Source organism: Silene latifolia, chromosome 6 (assembly GCF_048544455.1).
Source record: "Silene latifolia isolate original U9 population chromosome 6, ASM4854445v1, whole genome shotgun sequence".
NCBI classification, from domain to species: Eukaryota; Viridiplantae; Streptophyta; class Magnoliopsida; order Caryophyllales; family Caryophyllaceae; genus Silene; species Silene latifolia.
This window is the reverse complement of record NC_133531.1, coordinates 18,667,018-18,685,423: the sequence shown is the minus strand read 5'-3', so window position 1 is coordinate 18,685,423 and position 18,406 is coordinate 18,667,018. Positions and strand designations below refer to the sequence as shown.

The following is an 18,406-nucleotide window of genomic DNA, read 5'->3' as shown; positions in this document are numbered from 1 at the left end:
GGATCCCGGCTTGTCCTTAATCTCTAGATCGAATTCTTGAAGGAGTAGTACCCATCTCAAAAATCGGGGTTTAGCATCCTTCTTCACCATCAATTGTCTCAAGGCGGTGTGGTCGGAGTAAACCACCACCTTAGACCCAACAAGGTATTGTCGAAACTTTTCCACGGCATGAACAATTGCTAACATTTCCTTCTCGGTTGTAGAATACCCGCATTGTGTTTGGTCAAGGGTCTTACTTTTATAATATATCGCATGATGCTTCCTATCCACCATTTTCCCAAGTACCGCACCAACCGCGAAGTCCGAAGCATCGCACATTATCTCAAAGGAGAGGCTCCAATCCGGAGCCCGGATTATTGGGGACATGACCGATGCTCTCTTCAACCTATGAAAAACCTCAAAATAAGATTCATTAAACACAAAGGGGGCATCTTTGAGGAGTAATGAGGTCAATGGTTTAGCTATTTTTGAAAAATCTTTAATGAAACGCCTATAGAATCCGGCGTGGCCTAGTAAATTTCTCACTCCCTTTACATTGGAAGGAGGTGACAAGTTTTCTATAACGGCAACCTTAGCACCATCAACCTCAATACCTCTACTAGAGACAACGTGACCGAGTACAACCCCTTTCTCTACCATAAAATGGCATTTTTCCCAATTAAGGACGAGGTTGTGCTCCTCACATCTCTTCAACACATTAGTCAAATTTTCAAGACCATGATCAAACGAGTCCCCATGGACACTAAAGTCGTCCATGAAAACTTCCATGCTTTTCTCTAGAAAGTCCGAAAAGATTGCCATCATGCACCTTTGAAAGGTGTCGAGCGCATTGCAAAGCCCGAATGGCATCCTACGATAAGCATAGACTCCTATTGGACAAGTGAAAGTTGTCTTTTCTTGGTCATCCGGTTGGATGGGAATTTGGAAGAACCCGGAGTAACCATCTAGAAAGCAATAGTATGCATGGCCCGCGAGCCTCTCAAGCATTTGGTCTATAAAGGGAATCGGTAAATGGTCTTTAAGGGTGGCGGCATTAAGTTTCCTATAGTTAATACACATGCGCCACCCGATCACCGGTCTAGTAGGTAGGGTGGTCCCATCCTCTTGTTCAACCATTTGTACCCCCCCCCCCCCTTTCTTTGGTACCACGTGAACCGGACTAAACCATTTTTTATCGGTTATTTGATAGATAATCCCGGCCTCAAGTAATTTCAACACTTCATTTTTAACTAGCTCGGCTATTTTAGGGTTTATCCTCCTAAGACCATCTACCTTGGGTTGACTCCCCTCTTCCAAAACAATTCTATGCATGCACAAACTCGGGCTTAAGCCCTTGATGTCATCAATGCTATACCCAAGTGCTCCTCTATGAGTTTTCAAGGTTTACAAAAGCTTATTTTCTTGGGACTCACGTAGGTTAGCATTTATGACCACCGGGTAAGCCTACCCCTCATCAAGTAAAGCATACTTGAGTGAGGGAGGTAGAGGTTTGAGTTGTACCTTTGGAGGGAGAAAACCCTCCACTTTCTTCAATAGTTTCTCATCAACTTCATGATCTTCCTTCATAGCCTCATCATACAAGGATATTTGAAAAACCTCTTCCATCTCCGCTTCTTCAGGGGCTACTTCATGTACTACCTCATTTATCAACTCAATAGTGCTCAATCATTCCATCCTCGGTCCTTTCATCAAATTAGGGAGGTTAAATTCGACATTGTTGCCCTCAATTTGGAAGGTTAGCCGCCCATTCTTGACATCAATAAGAACACCTCCGGTAGCCAAGAATGGCCTACCAAGGATGATGGGGGTATGGCTATCCTCCAGAATATCGAGGACAACAAAATCGGTGGGGATTAAAAATTTTCCAACCTTGACGGTTATGTCTTCAAGCATCCCCATAGGGCGCTTGACGGACCTATCCGCCAATTGGAGAGTCATGGTAGTGGGAGCTAGGTTTTGAATGCCAATCATCTTTGCAACTTTTAAAGGAATAACACTCACACTTGCTCCCAAGTCACAAAGAGCTCTTGATATAGGAACACCACCAACTACACATGGGATTGAAAATCTCCTCGGGTCACCAAGTTTAGTAGGCATTTTGTTAAGGATATGAGCACTACAAGCCTCTTCCATAGCCACTATCTCTTGGTCACCCAAGACTCTTTTCTTGGTCAAAATGTCTTTTAAAAACTTTGAGTAAGTTAGCATGTTCATAATCACTACCGTAAAGGGTAGGGTAACCTCAAGTTTCTCTAGCATATCAAAAAACTTGGCATACTTAAGGTTTTCCCTACTCTTAATGGCTCTTGAAGGGTAAGGAATTTTAGGAACAAGTTGAGAATTGGAAGATACCTTTGGAGGAGCTGAATTCTTTGTTACCTTCTTAGAGTGTTGCAAAGGTACTTCTTCAATAGCTTCCTCCTCATAAGGGAGGTCTTCCACATATCCATCAACATCCTTATCCACTTGAATTCCACTTCTTGACGAATCTTCACAAGCTTTCTTCCCCTTCTTATGTTCACTAACTTTAGTCGACGATGCCATGGGTGAGCTTCCCTCTTCACCATTCATCCACAACCCATTCCCCTTGGGCTCTTCATCAACTTCCAACTCAAGGTCTTTGTAGGTGTCCTCAAGCTCTACACCGCTCCTTAACACTACCGCATGAGCATGGTGGCTATTTGAGGCGTCCTTGGAACTTTGCCCTTGGGCCAATAGACCACCGGGCGGCCTTTGAGGGTTAGCCATAGCATAAGAGGCCATCCTTGATTCCATTTCTCTCATGTCTTTAAGGAAGGTAGCCCTCAAGTTTGCTTGTTCTTGTTGGGTTGCCTTGACAAAATTAGCCATCTCTTGACTATGTTGAAATTGCATGCTCTTTATCATCTTCAAAAGCTCATTTTGGGGGAGCTCCCCTTGGGGTTCTTGATAAGGTTGGTTGGCAATGGGTAGAGGGAACCCATAGTCATACCGAGTGTTGGAACCTTGGTTGTTGTTTTGCCCCCCTTGGAAGTTAGCTCTAGGACCATTGTTGTTGAAGTTTGATCCTTGACCTTGTTCTTGAGATCCTTGAACATACCCTTGCCCAAATCCTTGATTTGCTTGGTTTACTTGATTCCCTTGGTAAAACCCTTGGTTGCTTTGATTTCCACCAAAATCTTGGTACCCTTGTGGTTGGTTACCATAGTTTTAGTTTTGATTGTTGTTTGGCCAATGGTTTTGATTTCCGGGGTTAGTCCTTTGGTTGGGGAATGTTCCCCTTTGTTGAGAAAAACCGGGTGGATTATTTGGCGCTTGTGGTTGAAGGTGTTGTGGGTTTTGAACATTGGTACTTTTGTAGCTAAAATTGGGGTGGTTCCTCAAACCGGGATGGTAGAAGTTGGTGTTTGGGTTGTAGACATTAGGATTGTTGTAGGGTGGTCTTGGTGTTCTTGTATTGTTGTTGTAGCTTTGGAAATCATTAACATTTTAAACGTTCTCTTCATAGCCACCGGTATAGTTGTTGGCACACAAGTCATAGGTATGACCGCTCCCTCCACAAAGCTCACAATTTGAAGCTTGAACCACTTCCTATATGGGTGGCCCATGTGAGGTTGTGGCTTGGTGCACTTGTTTTTTTTTGTAGCTTTTCAAATTATTTTGTGAGTAAGTCGAGCTTGGCATTTGTCTCGGCGTTGGAGGGGTTTTCCTTAGGGAACTTCCCATTCCTTCTTAGCATGTTTCCTCTAGAACCATAGTTTGCTTCCAAATCTACCATTTTCTTGATCAATTCCGTGCCTTCTTCATCATTCAAGTGATCAAATCCTCCCCCCACGGAGGCATTTGCCATCTCCTTAGTCCTCGGTAGCAACGTTTGAAATAATGTTTGAGTGATGTATCATTCCAGGATTCCATGGTGGGGACAACTTGCTATTAAGTCTTGATATCGGTCCCAAGCTTCACCTAAAGACTCCCCGTCTTCTTGTTGAAATGTATGAATCTCATTACGGAGCATTGCGGTCTTTGAAGAAGGGTAATATTTGGCCATGAATGCTTTATCCAAGGCATCCCATGTCGTAAAGGTATCCGGGGGGTGAATGTTCAACCACCGGTCCGCCTTGCCCGTCAATGAAAACGGAAACAACATCATTCTCAAGGTGTCCTCGGACACCCCATTCTTTTTCATCATTGAAACCTTCCTCTTAAACTTCCGGAGGTGAGCATAGGCATCCTCTTTGATATGCCCCCCGAACAAATCCTTCTCAATTAACCCGACTTGGGCGGGATGCATTTCAAAGTTGTTTGGGGCCAAGGTGCCAAAATTAATAGGGTTATATGAATCATTATGGTTAGGCCGGTTGTGATATCGTAGAGCCATTTGTGGTGGAGGATTTTGCATATGAGGGGGTGGTGATTGAGGTGGGTTATTTGGAATAGGGAAGTTATGAAAAAGGGTTCTCTATTAGAGTCTCAATTATGATGTTTGGTTGGAGTGTGGTTGTGGTATCAATATTTTGTGAGGTGTGTGAGTTTGGTTGATCAATGTTTGCCCGTGGAGGGTTCCGAACTCTATCAAGGGTCCTTGTCCTCAAGGTCCTAAAATGCCTCTCGGGGTCGGAATTGAAGAGTAAAGCTTGGTGGTTCCTTCTAGGCATGCACTCAATAAACCGTTAGTCTCCTAGTGTCTTTACACACTAGGGGAAGGCAAGAAATCACACACTCAACTACTAAAACAAACTAACAAGTGAGATAAGACTAAAGCTAAGACTCTTGATAAACTAAATATAACCTAACGCCATCCCCGACAACGGCGCCATTTGATGAGAAGATTTAGTGATAGGGTCAAGTCTCTTACCATCAACAAAATATAACCCAATTTAGTGCGTAAATCGGGGTCGAACCACAAGGATGGAGGGGTTTCTACTTAGTCTAAATAGGAGTCTAGTCTAGTCACAAATGAAAGGAAAGGAGTTTGCTTAAACTACTAGTTGTAACTAATGCAAGCAATTAAGAGAAAGTGTATACGATTGTTTAAAGGCTAGGGTTTTCGGGTTCATCTAAATGGTTTTAAGAGGCAAATGAGTCGATTCAAGGAGTCAAAGGTGAGGGTTTATCCTAGGATGCAAATCAATCTCTTGATTATCCTAATGGTGATTACCAACTCTCATTAAGCAACACACCATTCAAAGCATGCAACAAGACCACCACAAACTCTCATTTAATGGAGGAATTAAGCAACTAAGACAAAAAGCACAAGTTCTCACTCACACAATCCATCAAACACCTTGTATGCAATACTAAGAAAGACAAATATTTCACCAAAGACTCAAATTAATCAAACTAGCATGCCTAATAATCCCATTTAGACTCCCCCTAAACCCTAGAAGGATTACTACTCACTCATATCGAAATTGTTCAAACAAACAAATAGAGAAGAACCAATAATAAAAAGAGATGACATGGTGAAGATTCAAACAATTATAAAAGGCAAAATAGAATGTAAACAATTGATTAAGCAAGTGAACAAGAGAAGAGATGTACCAACAAGAGTAAAGATGATTGCTTTGATTGAATAAATGAAGGAAATCCTCCAAAATCTCTCAATACAATCCCAAAATCCAAGTGTAAACAATTGATAATCACTAATACTAACTAATTTCACTAAGTAATTATTAATAATTATGGAAAGATTAAAGCTTGACTAGGGAAATATTACAATAATTAGGGAAAGTTTCCAGATCTAGGGTTGTGTGTACAAATGGTTAAGGGAGGGGGTATTTATAGTCTTTCATAAGATTAAGAAGAAAAGAGGAGAAAAGCCCAAAATCCGTCAGCTGTTGCGTTCTGCCGGTGGACCGGCTGCCGGTTCCCCTACCGGCAGCAAGGTCAAATAAACTTGAAGTTTAGAAATAGTTGGCAAGTGTGTTCTGCCGGTGGACCGGCTGCCGGCCTGCCAGAAGAACACTGTCTTCAGGTCTTCAAATTCTTCCTTGTGATGTGCTCTGCCGGTTGGCCGGCTGCCGGTGTGTCTATCGGTAGCGAGGCCAAATGAAAATTTGCTTCTAACTCCAATCAAATTCCTCCTGTTGTGCTCTGCCGGTGGACCGGCTGCCGGCCTGCCGGCAGAAGACAACCTTCAGCATCCTTCTTCCTTTTTCTTGGCATAGTTGGGGGGGGGTGTTCTGGTGGCCGACCACTACCGATCTGCCGTGAGAACACAATTCTCGGCATTTTTCACCTCTTCTTCATGTAAAGGCATTGGAATGCCTTCCTTGCCCCAATTCCTCTATACTCGACTCGATTCATGCAAACGGATACACCAAATCACAGGTACGGGGATTGGCACAAAATACAAGGAAAGGCATATAAAACCGACTCGATATGAGTCGTAATGCGTAAAAGAAAAAGGAAAATTTGGTGCAAATAAATCATATATCAGTAGGATACTCGATCTAGTGCGGGTGAACTCGATCTAGTACACACTCAACACTCGAGAGTGCTGGAAGACTCGATTGAGGAACCTCAGAATATAGCTTTTTTTCATGTTTTCTCCTTTTCTTTCCTTTTTATTCCTCTTGATTCTTGTGCCATCCTTCTTATTCTCCGTCTTGCCGACCCTGCTGTGCTCATTATCAACCATTTGTTCCTCGAATGTATCCAATCTGCATTAAAACAACAAAAGGCGGAAGTATCGACATTCTAGCAATAACGGCATATAAATGACATATATAAGCACAAAACTGTCTCAAAAGTAACTAAGGAGAGGCATAAATGTGTATATAATTATGACTCATCAATGTGGACGTGGAATGTTATTAAAGTAACACACACATAAATTCACAGGGAGTTATAACACGAGTAATCAACGACATTACGTCGGAATTAAAATATAATGCTCTTACATTACGAGCGGGAGAGTACGTCTAATCCCTGGAGCGTTATTGCAGATGTTAACTAGTTTAGTGATAGATCCATTTTATATATAGTTTACTCTCTATTTTAGTTCGGTTTTATTTGATTATTGCACTTCTATTAGTGTATTTGTGAGCTAATTCCGTGTTCTAAGTGTTTTTGCTCGTATTCATTACATTTTGTAGGAAATGAAGCCGTTAGTAGATTTTTCCCGTCAAATTAGCATTTACCCAACTTCACGAGGCTAATGAGAGTAAGTCTTGACCATGCAAGGGCCTTCCGGGAAGCATAGAGGCTTTTGGGAAGAAATTGGAAATCCGAGCATGAAGATATCCAAATGGGTCAATGGACAAAGATAAATAAAATGAAGCCCATAAAAAAGTTGAGAGCAAGAAGCTTAGGATGCCATTTCGGATTCATATGAGCATTTCAACCGGAGGAATTAAGAAGCACTAAGGCATAGCATTAGATTCTCTATACAAATTAAGACGGAATTAAGAGAAACGGACTAAAACCACACGACCCCGATCGAGGTGTGGTGTCTCCGATCGGGGTTACCCAGCTCCTTGATGTGCACATCTTCCTTGTGACGGGAGTCACAAGGGGCGAACATGGGGTTGGAACCATCTCCCGACATGGTCCCACAACAACAACCAACCAACATTATAATCCAATAAACCTCCATCAATTCCAATCAAAAGATAACATGCCAACAATTAATCACAAACAACTTAACCAATTACACACCCAACTGAGTAGGGAAAACCCTACCTTTTTGCAATCCGACACCCTTCAATCAATCATACAAATGCAAAACGAGTGCCACATCGTCACCTATAACAATGATAATCAAACAATACTACATCACAAACCATCCCTAAAACCCAATTACCCCCAAATTAACCCAAATTAGGGTTACAAGGGCTACAAACTAATAGTAATAGGAATAAGAACAAATACTTACAATTTGTTTGACACGGGAATACAATATCTGACAACCCGAACGCTAGATCCTTTCTTGCTTGATGGTTGGAGTGATTAGGGAGAGTTTAGAGAAATGTTTTAGGTTTTAGAAACTGATTAACGAATGATTATCGAATTATATATAACTCCCTTATTATTCTAATCAAACCGCGGAAATATCCCGTCAGACCGATTACTCGTCCGAGTACTCGATGTACTCGACCGAGTACGCACTACTCGACCTAGTAACAACAAGCTCGGTCGAGTTCCAAGACATCAGAACCTAAACTCAGGACACCGGACACCCTACTCGGACGAGTAATCCTTACTCGACCGATTTTTTCTTTCGGTTGGCCAAGAAGCCAATTGTGACAATAAGCAGCCTTCCTTTTCTGTTTCGACACCAAATTATATACTACAATCATCGAAATTTACTAAATAAATTCTCCAATCTATTAAATAAAATAAGTCAAGTATTCCAAAACCAATTTTATTACAATGCCTAATCCTCATATTCACAAACATTACTCTTAATCTGACATTCTATCAAAGAAACACACCATTACAAAATTATTACTCGATAGTAGAGTACCGAATATACCCTTTTAACAATCATTCTGCAACTAGTTCAGAAACCTAACTATTATATAGACTAGTTTCAAGAGTACAAGCAGACCTTCAGACAATATCTTGCATAACTAGTTGGCTTACGATTGGATAGTTCTACTGCATAACATTCTAGTGAATATTGAGTGTAAATTCTGGATAAACAGAGTCAGAATGAGATACCTAATTAAATGACCCGAAATGTAAAGAGGGAGGGAGGATCGACCTAGAGGCGAGGCAGTGGTGGAGGGGGTGGGAGGGATGTCACTGACGTGGTAACCACTGAAAACCAAAACAGAGGGCTAAAAATTTGCCAAAGCAATGTCGCATAGGTGAGATGCTTGATTAAAGCATAGATAGTGAGGCCATGGAAGGCTGCTGGAGAAATCCACTTCCACAGCTTGTGAACTGTCAACCCCCGCAGGACATCCCGGAACGTTGCGCTGCTAACGGATAGGAGCGCCACTTCAGAAGGAGTAGGAGTGATGATCTCTGTTGAGAGGTGAGAAGGGAGCTCCTTTTCTGCAAAGGAAAGGAGCGCCTCGACTTCCGCCTGTTTGAAGGCAAATTCAGGTAGGAAAAAAAGCAGTTTTTCGAGTATGAAGATATTTAGATGGTTTATTTTGATAAACTCTTCAGTTGCTCTGACAATCAAGCCAATATCCCTGTAGTTGAGGTACTGAATATAAGCATCCAGGATCTGGGCTTCTGTTCGACCACCATGTTCAAGATAGAGTTTTCTTTGATCACATCACCAGATGGTTCTTGATAAGGTTCTCGATTACGATCACTAGATGTTTCTTGCTTAGGATCACCCGAGACATCACGACTGTAGAAAATATAAAAGGGAAGAGCAATTGATTGTATTATTGACGTTATGAATTGGTTGAATAATAAGAATTACAAGAGAGCCTTATTTATATTATAAGACAATTGCCTAAATTGCAAGATACAATATTACTAAATATAATATTATCTATAAAACTATATTAATAGGGCATCCTTAAAAGGCCACGTAGACAAAGTCACATATGCGAAGAAAAAGCCACGCGTGTATTACGAATGCCACATCTATAAATCTATATAATCTATACTATATAGTTAAAAGGCAACTTAATACATTTAATTTTTTGCCATGTAGGATTATCATAATTAAATTCTATTAATTTATATTGTTAATATTAAGGCTACTTCAATAAATTTAATAAAATTCATTATAAGATTTAGTAATATTTTTTTATGTGCAAACCATAAGATCATGATTTAAATTAGAAAAATAAATTAAGAATTTAGTCTCATCATTTAAATCATTCAATTTGTTCATCTAACTCCTCCTTAACCATAAATATAGTAACTAAAAGGTCTTATATAGTAAATAAAAAATCTAATAATTTGGATTATAAAGCTACTAATATCTACAAATTATAAATATAATTAAAAGGAAAACCAAAATATCTATCATCATCAATATGTCATATTTTAATTATATAGTTAAAAGGCAACTTAATACATTTAATTTTTTGCCATGTAGGATTATCATAATTAAATTCTATTAATTTATATTGTTAATATTATTAAGGCTACTTTAATAAATTTATTAAAACTCATTATAAGGTTTAGTAATATTTATTTTTGTGTGGAAACCATAAGATCAAGATTTAAACTATAAAAATAAATTAAGAATTTAGTCTCATCATTTAAATCATTCAATTTGTTCATCTAACTTCTCCTTAACCATAAAGATAGTAGCTAAAAGGTCTGATATGTAGTAAACAAAAAATTTAATAATTTGAATTATAAAGCTACTAATATCTACAAATTTATAAATATAATTAAAAGGAAAACCAAAATATCTATCATCATCAATATGTCGTATTTTAATTACATATACAAGATAACTTTTTAAACGACTTTCATGCGAAGTGGAGTTTGTAAGAAAAAAATTAATAACAATAATAATAATAATAACAACAACAACAACAACAACAACAACAACAACAACAGCAGCAACAACAACAACAACAACAACAACAACAACAACAACAACAACAACAACAACAACAACAACAACAACAACAACAACAACAACACCAACAACAACACCAACAACACCACCAACACCACCAACACCACCAACAACAACAACAACAACAACAACAACAACAACAACAACAACAACAACAACAACAACAACAACAACAACAACAACAACAACAACAACAACAACAACAACAACAACAACAACAACAACAACAACAACAACAACAACAACAACAACAACAACAACAACAACAACAACAACAACAACAACAACAACAACAACAACAACAACAACAACAACAACAACAACAACAACAACAACAACAACAACAACAACAACAACAACAACAACAACAACAACAACAACAACAACAACAACAACAACAACAACAACAACAACAACAACAACAACAACAACAACAACAACAACAACAACAACAACAACAACAACAACAATGCAAACCTTTTACATACCATTTCTTATTTTTCCCATATTTATGTTTATATTAAACTTCATAATAATGAAAAATGGATGCTCAAAAGTCATGAACTTGATCTTTATTTATACCTATATTAAATTTGATAATAATGAAAAAATAATATTTAATAGCCATAAAACACATCCTCAATTGTTTATATATTTTTTATGGAAGGCAAAATTTGTAAGCAAAATTTGTAAGCAAAAAATTTCTTATCACATTTTCAATTTCGCGTATGTGTTTGTTTTGTTCTCATTTAGGTGCTATCAAGATTATTTATTGTGTTAAGCTTTTCCCAGGTAAATATACTTACATCTCTATGATTTGATTATCATTCCCTCTTTTTTCATTAATTAAGGTGAGACTAAATTAATAACGATAATATTGCATAAAACAAATTCCACTATTATTGTGTTACTTTTTTTTAATAGGTATGATTTATTGAAAAAAGAAGGTTATAAGGAGAAGTGAAATACTAAGATTGTTAAACAACTATATTTTACATACTAACTAAAAATTGGTGACATCAACGTGGAATCGTGGATGATTAATAATTTTTTGAGCATTTATTATATATATTTTGAAATATCACAAAAAAGGTGGAAAATTTGAGGGGGTGACATAGCATTTTTTGTATAATATTGTTTAATAGGTGAAGTATTCGACAATAATGATCCAATTGTTGTTCAAGTTGTTACTGCTTTAAAATTTTTAGTTCCGCAATTTATTATTGTATTAGCTTCAATTTTATGGGGGTATGAAATGTTAGTTTTGTCATAACATTTCTAATTGTGTGTTTTATGTTATTTTCATAATTGTTGATGAAATTTTGATATCTAATTTGTGAGGGTGCTCTATCTTTGGGAATATTTGTTTGATAATATAGTTTTGTTTAATTTGATTATATGAATACTTATATTATTAATTCTTTTTGTCTTGCATTGAGTTACTTTAGTTTTAATAGGGGTATCTTACTATATCTAATGTATGAAATTTTAATTTCTGATAAACGGTTGTATAAAAGACTAATTGAATTTATACAACCCATAAAACATGAAAACCGTAAATTGAATTGATCTTAGTATGTTATCGTATTAAATCACTAAAGTATTACACTAGAAACAGAACAATCCGTGAATTTCACGGGTCACAAAACTAGTTATCTCTAATATTCCCCCGCAAGATGAACGGGCGAAGCAGGAGTTCAATCTTGAAAAGTAGCATATATATATGAAGGCGAGGAGATCAGGGTAGCGACACCGCACTACTACAAATCCAGGCAACTACAACGGCCCTTTAACAACGCTTATTCACGAAAATCACCATAAGACGTAGAATGGATGACGCGAATTTTACTAAACTTAAGACAGGGCAGTCGTATACCTATCAAAAATAACCAACTGGCTCTAACTAATATAGCTAGGGAAGTCGGGTCGATCTGTGACACCCCCATATACCAAGGAGCCTTAACTAGACCTTCCTTAGCATATAAGGGCATCACCATCTCGGTTGCCCGAGGTAAGTAATCATCAAAAGTCGATAAAAGAACAATTACAATTATGTTACAAGTGTTACATCTAAACTATTAAATGAAAGATACAACTCATCAACTATATACTACTTCTGTCATTACTCGTGAGGACTCATCCCAACCAGGACTCCAGCTAGCATCCAAGACAGCACCTGCTAAGACGGACTGCTCACCATAAGGGATCACGGCAGACACAACAAAACAAACAAGACAACCACCTAAGGTCATTAACTGAGGTATGACACAACAAATAGTACCAACATATTACAGATACAACCAAACACACACACACAATCACAACCACTCCAACCAATCTCCGTCACCGACTGTCCACTGGACCAGCCCTGCCAGTGGGGGACCGCAGCCGTTCCCACCTAAGCCTCATTCATCATACCGAGCGATAACCCTGTCCCATTAATGTGCACATCCCCTCCCGTTGCGGGTTCCACGGAGGGTGAAACTAGGGCGTGAAGCCACTCCCGCAAGAGACTCCACTCAGCTGAGGACGGACCTCGAGAACCAGAGACAATCAATCACACACCAAAGACAACCAACAAAACAGCATACACCAACCGACTACCATGTATACTCAACCACACGGTCACAACAACAATACAACAATGGCACAACAACCAACACACTAGACAATCAACATAAACTGAGTAGGCGAACCTACCTTTAACCAAAAGCAGCGATTCCTCGATCAACCATACGACATAAACCAAGCAAGCAATCCCTATACAAACAGTATACAAGCCTATTACTACCTAAACAACCTTACAAGGAACAACCAAAACAAAGATGATGATGACGACATGCCTACGCAACTCACAACGGTGTTAAGACCGCTACCCGACTCAAGCAACTCCTCCACAAGGCACTAGCATCCTCAAAGTCTCCCATGGAAGGTATTTGGTGAAGTGAAAGGAGGGAGGCGACCTATAGATCTGAAGGAAGGAGGCGGAAATGATTTGCGGTTTTAACAAAACACGATTATAAACCCTCGCTGAAAAGTCGCTACTCGATCGAGTAACCCACTTACTCGATCGAATGGCCCCTACTCGATCGAGTACTCAAGCTACTCGATCGAGTAGCCTCTACTCTATCGAGTACCACTCACTTCTAAAGGCAATCATGGCACACGGTAACTCTGGCGTGCATCACTAAGGGCTATTACCTGCTCCCAAGGTTGGTCAAAGTTGGTCAACGGGTCCCTAAAAGGACGGGTATTACAGTCTTCCCCCCCCCCCCTTAAAAAGAACTTCGTCCCCGAAATTCAACTCATCCTCCCCCACCCATAAAACAAGACACCAAGGTCGACATCACTGTTCTCCCGACGCAGGTCACTACTCTCTAGAAGCATTACCCCACTATGTCATCATCATCACTACCCGACACATCATATACATCAACTTCTACAACCCACAACTTGAAATACCAAATTCACGACATGTACCAACACGACCAACGACTATACTACTACTCCAAACTCTTAGCCACGCACTATGGGACTATACTTTCACTAGTACACAACTATCAACACCAAAACATGCCACACCACGATCCTGTTACACTGTATAATTCAAACACTTCGTTACCGTTCCCGACACACTCATCTCTTTATGACTATCTTTTCATTGTAAATTACTCAACTTTTACTTAAACATACAAATTACTCATCAAAACAATTAAAATAATTATAACTTCATGCTGGAATTATAACAGAGACAATAGCGAGCATTACAAACAAACAACGAAATTAGTATAGTATACAACAAAATTATTATAATACCGGCCTTTTTATTTTACGATATTACTCTTCCCCCCTAAAGAACTTGTCGACATTACTCATTAATCACGACTAACATAGTCTTATATATATATATATATATATATATATATATATATATATATATATATATATATATATATATATATATATATATATATATATATATATATATATATATATATATATATATAGAGGAAGGATCAAGTGAGTCCATCCTTTCTCATTGAGTCCATAAGTCCCATTTAGAGCCCTTAAAAAGATGGGATGGAGGGTTGAGATTGAAGAGGAAAAACAAGGGATTAAGGCTAAAATGAAGGGATTGATGCTAATTAATTAGTTTCCCTCACTACCATCACTAATCCAACCCTAATTTCACTATAAAAACCTTCTTTTTCCACTCACTTCTCTCTCTTATCACACAAATATCAATCCTCTCCTCTCTCTAAAAACCAAATAAATCAAAAAAACCCAAAAAATATTTCCCTCCTCTCTTCCTCACTCACCCACCCACCTCTCTTCCTCACTCACTCACCCACCACCGCCCAACCCCAACCCCGACCCCGACTATCCACACGACCACCTCCCCGAAACACGCAATAACCACACACCACAATTGACGCCACCGCAACCACGCACCCCACCACCACCAAGCACGCCCCTGACACACCACAACCACCATCCTTCCTCCTGCCTTTCCTTCGACCACAACCATACCCACCCTCACGACCCACCAGCCATCTCACCTCCTCTTTTATAACCACCACCCAACAGATCCACATCACCACGGCACCACCTCCTTCCTGTACGTCATGACCCCACATTCCACTTCCACAGCCACCACCATCACGCCATCCCGCCATCGCAAAAAAAAAAAAAAAAAAAAAAAATCTGAAACCCCGACACAATAAAGCCACCAAACCCACGACCTCAACCTGCCATCCCGAGCTCAACCCACGAACCCGACGACCACCCACCACAATCCGACACCAGCACCACCACGCCTTACGCCACTCCCTTTGCACCTCGATTTTTTTTTATAAAAAAAATTCAGATCTGTAATACGGTGGTTGTGGGCTGTCCATGACGGTCGTGCTTTGTGGTGGTCGAGTCAGAGGTGCCGGTGGTGGTTGGGGTTAGGTGTTGGGTTATTGTGTCGATGGTTTTGTGGTTGGTTTGTTCATGTTTTTTTTTCAAAATTTGCACGCTTTCTTTTTTTTTCTTTTGGTTGTGTCTTCGTTTTTGGGTGTTTATTTATATTGCGTGTGTGGATTTGTGGGTTTGTGGATCTGGTTTGATTTTGTTTTTCGTGTGTGGATCTGGTTATTTTCGTTTGTGGGTTTGAATATCTATTTTTTTGTGTCTTCATTTATTTGGTTGTTTTTTTAATTTCAGATTTAGTATTATATTTTTGGTTTTTTTTGGTTTTTTTTTCTTTTATTGTGTTATTGTATAGATCTGGTTTTTTATGAGTTATTTTACATTTACACTCGTATTATTTGAAAGTTACACTCGTGTTACTTGAAATTTACACTTATTTTTAAAAGTTACACTTATATTTTGTTCCAGATATCCTAATGGTTTGTTTTTTGTTAATGGTTTGTTTTTTCAAGATCCATGGTTGGTTTATTTCGTTGGTTTGTTCTTTTTTTTTTTTTTTTTTGAAACCAAGTTTGGTTTATTGTGGATTTGTGGGTGTTTATTTATATTTAAGCGGTTTTGTTCATATTCAAACCCAGATCTAATAAATATATTTATTATACTCATATTTTTTTACATTTACACTCGTATTTCTTTACATTTACACTCATATGTCTTTACAATTACACTCGTATTTCTTTACATTTACACTCATAATGTTTACATTTACACTTGTATTTCCTCACATTTACACTCGTTTTTATTTAAATTTACACTTGTATCTCCTCACATTTACACTCGTATTTCTCTTATATTTACACTTGTATCTCCTCACATTTACACTCGTATTTCTTCAAATTTACACTCATATTTCTTAACATTTACAGTCGTATTTCTTAACATTTACACTCGTATTTCTTTACATTTACACTTGTATTTCTTTACATTTACACTCGTTAAAATTATATAAATTTGCACTCATATATTTTTGTGGATATGAGTTGGTGGGGAAGGACGATGATGGTGGCATTTTTTGGTAGTCGGACTAAAGTTTTAATCGTAAAGGACAAAGTTGATGGTGGCGTTTTTTGGTAGTCGGACTAAAGTTTTACTCGTAAAGGACAATGTTACACTTATAAAGGACCAAATTCACACTCAAAGGACAAAATTTACACTCTAAAACCTTCAAATTGACTAAAAAATTAAATTTACACTCTAAAAATGTTACATTTACACTCTTAAAATGTTACATTTACACTTGTAAAACATCACATTTACACTTGTAAAATGTTAAAATAATATAAATTCAAAATTTCCGTCACAAACAATCAAATTTACACTCTTAAAATGTTACATTTACACTCGTAAAACCTCACATTTACACTTGTAAAATGTTAAAATTATATAAATTCAAAATTTCCGTCACAAAAAAAATCAAATTTACACTCTTAAAATGTTACATTTACACTCGTAAAACTTCACATTTACACTTGTAAAATGTTAAAATTATATAAATTCAAAATTTCCGTCACAAAAAATCAAATTTACACTCTAAAAATGTTACATTTACACTCGTAAAACTTCACATTTACACTTGTAAAATGTTAAAATTATATAAATTCAAAATTTCCGTCACAAAAAAATTAAATTTACACTCTAAAAATGTTACATTTACACTCGTAAAACTTCACATTTACACTTGTAAAATGTTAAAATTATATAAATTCAAAATTTCCGTCACAAAAATCAAATTTACACTCTAAAAATGTTACATTTACACTCGTAAAACTTCACATTTACACTTGTAAAATGTTAAAATTATATAAATTCAAAATTTCCGTCACAAAAAATCAAATTTACACTCTTAAAATGTTACATTTACACTCGTAAAACATCACATTTACACTTGTAAACTGTTAAAATTATATAAATTCAAAATTTCCGTCACAAAAAATAAATTTTACACTCTTAAAATGTTACATTTACACTCGTAAAACATCACATTTACACTTGTAAAATGTTAAAATTATATAAATTCAAAATTTCCGTCACAAAAAATCAAATTTACACTCTTAAAATGTTACATTTACACTCGTAAAACATCACATTTACACTTGTAAACTGTTAAAATTATATAAATTCAAAATTTCCGTCACAAAAAATATTTTTTACACTCTTAAAATGTTACATTTACACTCGTAAAACATCACATTTATACTTGTAAACTGTTAAAATTATATAAATTCAAAATTTCCGTCACATTTACACTTGTAAAACTCATACAACATTACATTTACACTTCTGAAATCTAAAACTCAAAACTAATTAATTAGGGGCTAGAGAGAGAAAGAAAAATTAATTAGTGTATAGAAATTTGATTATTGGTAATTTTTTTTGGTAATTTTCAATCTCAACCACCCATCTCAATCCAACCATCCACATTTTTTTCCTTTTCTTTTTAATGGACTTTAATCAAATTAATCTCAACCATCCATTGAGGCCATCCAATGGCCCTTAGAGGGACTTATGGACTCAATTTGAGAGGAGGACTCATTAGATCTTACCTCTCTCTCTCTCTCTCTCTCTCTCTCTCTCTATATATATATATATATATATATATATATATATATATATATATATATATATATATATATATATATATATATATATTAACTTACGAGGGTAATTGTCAAGAACCATAAAAATATGCACATATCAATTGTATATAATGTAGTTATGGAAATTCTGCGAAATAATTAACAAGTCTTTTTGATAATAAATAAGTTATGCTCTCTTGTAGATGTTGATAAAATAAAAAGAATGCAATAAAAGAAACTTTTGTGTCACATCTACTCCTACAAAATGTCATTTATAAGTAATAAGTCATCCCAAACATGTTACTATCCTTCAATAAGCATTATAACTATCGAAATATGTAAAAATAGAAATATTCAAACAATTTTATTT

The 18,406-nt window shown here is 37.1% G+C and overlaps 1 non-coding gene across 1 annotated transcript; it reads left to right on the top strand.

Moving 5' to 3' along the window:
• The first annotated feature begins 3,887 nt into the window (after positions 1 to 3,887).
• LOC141589501 (small nucleolar RNA R71) lies at positions 3,888 to 3,994 on the top strand. Its single transcript, XR_012520436.1, has one exon. It is a non-coding gene; the product is annotated as a small nucleolar RNA R71 (small nucleolar RNA).
• Positions 3,995 to 18,406: the final 14,412 nt, after the last annotated feature.